We start from the raw sequence: 7116 nt of genomic DNA on the forward strand, positions 1-7116 counted from the left end.
TGTGTTGTATGAGGAGCTACAGTAGGTAATAGTTCTAAACTATTTATGCGTGTGGTAAAGCATTTAAAATGTCAGAATTGTATATGTAGCTACAAATATGCTTTATATTAAGAAAACTAACAAATATGAAAGAATTACAGCCTTCATATGTTTGTAAATAGGCAAATTAATGATGGTGTAACAAACATCTTTTCATTCCTGCAGTGTGTTACATTTGATTTAGTGTTCTTAAATCTTTTGCATCATCCATCATACCCACTTTGCATAAACTGTACTTGTTGCTCAATCTCTCCACACAAAGACTGAGAATAAGTGATGTCCTAGGCAGCAGCAAGATGAAAATAAGAATCAATAGATGACTGTGAAGGCTTCAGAAAGTGGTGTTAGATGACCAAAAAGGAGCTGATGTGTCTGGGTCAGTAGCCTCTGGCTCTTCATTTCACAGGCAGATTGACGGACGTGCCTGGAATTGGCAATAGGCCTGCGTGATGAATATAAAGTGGTATCTGTGCTGAGAAGCTGTTAGATATATCCGTTTTGTTGTTGCTGAATTGCAAAGTGCAGTTGAGTGGGAAAAATATTTTCTGTTCCTTAGGAAAGGATTGTCTTTCACAAGTTGTACAAGTTGGTCAATTTCATGTGAAACCAGCAGAGGCTTCAGCACTGCAAGGTGAAGATTTGCAAATTAACCACTTAATGCTTGTATTGTATTTTAGACTACTGAGCGTTAAGATCTAGTGTCTTATTAATTGAATTGGAAAAGGTTGTGGTAAGATAGTGCTGGTGTGGATAAAAAAAAAAAAAGGTCAGTATATTTCTCTTATTAAGTGATTACACATTTTCTGATAAATGCTCAATGATATTATTGAATACCGTCAAGCGAAGCCCTTAGTAAGATGGATGTTTACAACTTTGATTTGCAAAGCATATCCACTTTCTGAGGGGAAAGGCTAATGCTGCTACTGCCTGGTTTTTCTCCCCCTGAGTATAATGGTGATTGAGGCCTCATTCTCTTTCAGTCTAACAGGAACTGCCAATGGATTATTCATGTTATTGCTTGCACCACTTGGCCTCCGTGATGTTCAATAGCGATTTAAAGCCCAGGCATAAATTAAAACGGTTGGAGGCAAATGGCCCAAAGTAAGGATTATGTAATATTAGACATTGCAAGGTTAACAACATCCTCCTTCCTTAAATGAGGAGATAACACCAACAACAGTTACAGTATGTGCAATGGACAGGATCTGGTTCTTAGTGCAAATTCATCTAGTGCCACATGAAAATGTGATGCATATACAATAGAAAGAAATTTGGTGTACAGAAAAATTATATGTAAGTAATTTCATACAGTAATATATAAACGATTATTTGGTATTTGGTGAAAAACTCAGCTCATTCTCAAACTTAATATTTTTTTAAATACCAAAATCTACATTATTCAACTTTTAGCCATCAGGGGGCAGAAAAGTATAAAAACCCAACCTGTTAAAACTTAGATGCTCACATAGAATTAACCACAAACAGCAGATACATTGCAAACAGTCTTACAGTCTTGCTTCTGGTAATCTGATGTAAATCTAGTATTCATGGACCTTTAAGGCCTTCCCAAACTTAAGGTAGATGCTCTCACTAACCTTCCAGACATAGGTTTGTCTGAAGGGTAGTGTAGTGACCAGATTGAAGAGTCCTTGAGTTTGAAGGAAGGCTTCACAGATACCCATCAATTTGCTGTGTTTTGAGAAAAAAAATCAAGATTACATTCAAGGACTATTGAAGCTTTAATACTGTAAACAAATCACTCAATATGTGACAACACAGAACTTGTACTTAAGTGTACTTCTAAGGAATGCTGGGTCTTCAATATTCTCATTTTTATAAAACAGCATTTCTCAGTGATGTTGAGACTCCGGTTAGTAAAGACATGGACATGACAATGAGTCATGTATCTTGTCAGTTGGATAAAATGATTGTAATGACAAACCACAGCACGGATGAGAGGAAAGTAAGAACTTCATCACAGCTGAACGAACTAGGTAGAAAATCTCTTTTCTCCCTGTGCATTTGTCTCCCTCTCCCTTCCTTTCCTGCTGCAGCAGGATATCATTTTAACTAGTGTACATTTTGATCAATAATGCATTTGGCTGCACTGCTGAGACAGGTATAATTGTGCTGATATGTCAGAGTTTAAAACAATTAATGTAATTTACCGTTGAACATTAGCTATGCATGGATCATTCAGTATCATGCTGAGAAGTGGATTTGCCACTGTAAGCAGAACAAGATGAAAAATATGCATATGCAAATAAAATGAACTCACTAGTTGAGTGCCTATAGTCAGATCTGTATATCATCTTGTCAAGTGCTGAAGTACAGTTTTACTAATTTATGGTCTTGTCTCTTTACAATTATCAGTAATCTACTATAAATTGAGATTCTGTCTAAATTCAGTTAAGATTAGAAGTGTCTACAGCTACTCTAGTGACTGAGGCTGTGCAATGCTTTAAATAACATGCTGATGATTAGCAGGTGTATTTATCATGTTCACTATCCTAGTTTAGTGATTAAGTATGCTAATTCCTGCTAACTAGCACACTGCAGGGTACAGCAGAGGTGGATGGAAATATTAATATTTTATGTGATCATAAACATAAATACCTAAGGAAAAATGAAAATGTTAGAGCTAGAAAAAAATGTCAGAGGTTTGCCAAAGTTTTTACAGCTCATTTTGAGTGGTACTTGAATGTCTGTGCCAGATTTCAAAACATAGACATTTCATTTAAAATAACAATTCATCCCGATGGTGGTGCTGTAAGAAAAGTTAGGGCATCGCCAAATTTAGCAGTATGTTAATCCGGAGAACATGTAGTTTATAGAAATCCAGACAATAGTTGCTGAAAGTTGATTCACTCTGAGCTGACCAACCGACAGACCTTAAAGTCGCACAGCTAGCTTGCTAATAAAAAGGTTGATCTTGGGTTTCCTTTCTCTTCTGGGGAGTTCTTTAAATTTATTCCTTGATAAACAGAAGGTGAGCAAGATTAATGATGCGTCGCTTTACAGCGGATCAATGTTTCAACAAATAATCCATACTGTGGCTACCCATAGGTGGCAGCTACTCTCTTCTTACTCAGCAGCTATAAACAACTGCTCAAAGAGATTCCACATTGACCCCAGGGGCTCTCACTTCCGCTGCCATCACATACAGGATGGCATGTTTTATAGATGCATAACAATCAGACACACAAAATAAGAGAGTTATTACTCAGTCTCACTCATATTAGCTTTTTATAGCCAAGTTGGAGCAAATGTCATTGAGATTGAGCATTCAAAATGTACAAGTAATATCGTCTGTATTACCACTCATAAAGGAGAATATCATTCATTTCAACTGACCTTTTTTCTCCTGATAAAGTGTCTCATCGATGAGCCACTTCCCGGTGCCTCAGGGCTAAAAGACTATTGGTTGAAATCAATGCCATGCCAAGTACTGTTAGTGAACACTATTCCCCATGATTCAATACTCCTCACTTTCTTGATTGCATTGTAGACACCAGTGACAAGCAGCATTAATGGGCTGAGCATGTGATTCATGGTAACGGTTTGACTGCATGGACTGTTATGTGCGTCCACTTTCATGCAGTTGCATGACAACAGCATCAGTGGCTATAAATTGTCTGCGCCTTGGCCAAATGCTAAGAATGTGTTTGTGTTGTCTAAAGTGAATGTGTGGTTATGTGTGTGTGTGTGTGTGTTTGTGTGTGTTTATGTTTATTTGACGTTTCACTTTTGGGAAACATGTTGTAAAGAACTGGCTTTATGTTACAGTGGTATTTCCTTTTTCAACCCAAGTTGTTTTATAGCTTATTAATTACAATAACTGAGCAAACTTGGCCTGTGCACATTTTTTATCAGATGTCTTTTCCTTCTGTCTTTTCATTCCCTTGAGTCCTCAGCCTCATATTCTGTAGGTCACATTGTCTTTCACATGCTTCCTTCCTTCACTGGCATTTCCTAATGAATCTACCGTTCCTAGACCCAAACACAGTGGCTGTTTAATTGACTATTGGAGCAGCTCGACCTGTGTGTAGAGCATTTAATTGTTTTCCCCGTATTCTGACAGCCTACGACATATGATGGATTAGCTGTAGCACTTATCTCTGACACAGAAAAGGACAACTTGTATACATTGAAAGACATTTGTGGTCACATGAGAACTTGTGCAAAATGTGGCAAAATCAGTTCAGGCAGTCTTTTAATGAGTGGATTTCCAAGCTTGGTTTTAGACTAGAGGAGTGTCTCTCATTTGGAGTTGAAAGCACATTCAAAGGAAGTCCCTAGGGCTGAATGGGCTGTTCTACAAACTCCACAATTTAACACAAATACCTCTCCACCTCATGAACTGTTGGCTGTGATGGAAGTGTTAAATGAGCTGGGGTTTCTGGAAGAATGTAGACATGCCCCTCATGTGAAACCTATTATAAAACTAATCTCAAACTAATTTAGCATTGTGTTTCTTGCACTTTAAGGCATTTGTAACTCTGAAATACATTAATCAGACAAATCACAGCAAACTGCAGTTTAAGCTTACCTAGTTGTAAAATGAAGAATATAGCACTCATATCTCTTAAGAAAAGCATTTTTCAGACCCACTTATTGTATTTAAGGCCACAATGGGCACCAAAACATGGAGATGGTTTTTCATCAAAGCTCCTACAAGTCATTATTATTGTGTACAAATGCTTGGAGTAGTAAAGGGCTTGATTTTTCAGTGATATGAGTGATAGTGGTTGAGTAGGTTACATGAAGCTTAGGGAGATATTTCATAGCAGCAGGTATTATTTTGTGAAGTGAATTACACCAAACTGAAAGGCCACCTCACCTCTTCCAGAAGGGACGTTTCACTGAGTATACTGTAGAACATTATTACCTTAAAAGATATTCTATTGTTCTGCAGGGTAGCTTTCCGAGAGACGCTCATATTTTTGGGCTCCTGCTAAACACCAACCAATATGATCCACATGAGCCAAAATAATCTGCCCCAAATAACCACAAATTAATCTAGCCAATACCACAATGCAGTGGTGGAAGACATAATCAGATTCTTGAGTCAATTCAAATTACCAGCACAGTCATTTAAATAATGACAAATAAAATGATTCACTCAGAATCTTAGATATGTAAAATTACACACAAATATTATCAGTAATATTTGCAATATTATCAGTAAAATGTACTTTATTATTAAATTGCTAACATGCAACAATTCAGAAGAAGCATTTCACTCTTTTAGACAGGTACAAGGGTTCGGTCCAGAATGTAGGACCCCTTTCAGTGGGACTGAGGGATTATAAAATAATTATTTGAGCAGGAGAGAAATTTGTATTCCTTTTTGGCCTTTGTTATAGTGTTAAAGCCAGAGCAAATGAACTTAACTGGCTCCTCAGTAAATGTCAGCCCGATAATAAAATGTCTGTTTGTCCATATAACATAATACAATCTCTAACACTTAGTGAGGCATTAGTTTCGCAGAGAAGCAGCCATTACTGTGTCAGTGAAAGTAACAGGAAAAGAGACAACACTGGCTTTATTTAAAAAGTTGTCCATCATGACTAGAGAAGAACCAGTTTTCAATTAAAGGGGGAAATCTTTATTGTCATGGGACCCAGAGCCAGTCACTGTTATGTGCCTGAAGAGTCTGACTTCACTCTCTTTCATTATCTCTCTCCTGCATGCATGGATTTCCTTTTGCCTTTACCCTGCAGCTATCCAATGTTCATTCATTATAACACCTATAGGGGTGTTCACGAGAACTGATGTGGATGTGAAGTCCATTCTAAATTGTTACACTGGGAAAAACATTTACATTAGATGCTTTAAGTTTTTATTACCTTTGTTGCAGTTTGTAACCCTCTGGATCATTTAAAATTTAGATGAGAAGTCTTAAAGTGTTACGTGAAATTAAAATATCAAATGGAATATTAATGAATCACTATTTAATGCCAATGAGCCAACGATGGCAAAGACTATTTGTCCATGCTCTCTTTCTAACCATATGGGATGGTCATGTGGGATGGACAGTGTGCAGTTCCCAAGCAAGTGTATGTAGATTGCTTTTAACATTTGAAATTTCAATTTTTTTTCTGCAACTTTATATAATGTGAATGACAATTTAATAAGAAGATTATGTGCTAATCCTGTTTGCAGATCACCTAAATTTACTGTGACATTGGAGGATAATCCAGGAGGATTTTCAATTAATTATCTTACCAACAAACAATTGCTGATATAGTAATCCATTGTGCTATTACTGTGGGTGAAAAAAAAAATATATATATATATATATTAGACTTTGTTTAAATATTAACTAATATACTGATAGAATAACTTGTACAGGCTAATAGTGCCACAGGACCAAAAAGCTAAATCCTCTAAGCACCTAATTTAAATTTTACAAGGCTGAGTGAGTAGGATTATTCCACCCAACAAGCATCTTAGCAAGAAATATACCAATACAAACTTTATTGGAAGTGTTGAATTACATGTAAAATGAGTAATTTTCTTCTCACTCATAAATGATCTCCAAAATGACAGAATAAATTGGGATGGAAAAGTGGACTTCCACTTCTTTGTTAATGCAGCTGAAGTTCTCAAGCAATGCCCTTAACCCCCAAACTGTGGCAGTGGGGTGGTTGTAAGAAGTCTGACAAGGTCACACTATAATATTAAAGATTACCCATGCAGACAAGTTTGAGGCATTCACCACCAAATCTTTAAACTACTTTTAAGTTTTTAGTGTCAGTGGTCTTCACATTTGGAGGACCTAAAGGTATCAAAATGTGTCAAGCCATTCAAAACTTTCATATTCATTCAGCATTCATTCAGCATTCTGCATCACACCAGCAAGCAAAATAATCAGATGTCAAAAGGGGATTGGTAGATTTGTTTAACCTTGTGATTCAAATTATATTTCTCAAATTGAGAAAAATTTGATTTCTCTTATTTACTGTGTATTGCAGCGGTACATGAGAAGTGGTATCTATGGTTTATGTAGCTCACCAAACCGCCTGCCAGTTTTATGATCTGTGAAGTCATTAAATCACTGTGACTCATGGCTGT

The sequence above is a fragment of the Mastacembelus armatus genome, chromosome 6 (assembly GCF_900324485.2).
Source record: "Mastacembelus armatus chromosome 6, fMasArm1.2, whole genome shotgun sequence".
NCBI classification, from domain to species: domain Eukaryota; kingdom Metazoa; phylum Chordata; class Actinopteri; order Synbranchiformes; family Mastacembelidae; genus Mastacembelus; species Mastacembelus armatus.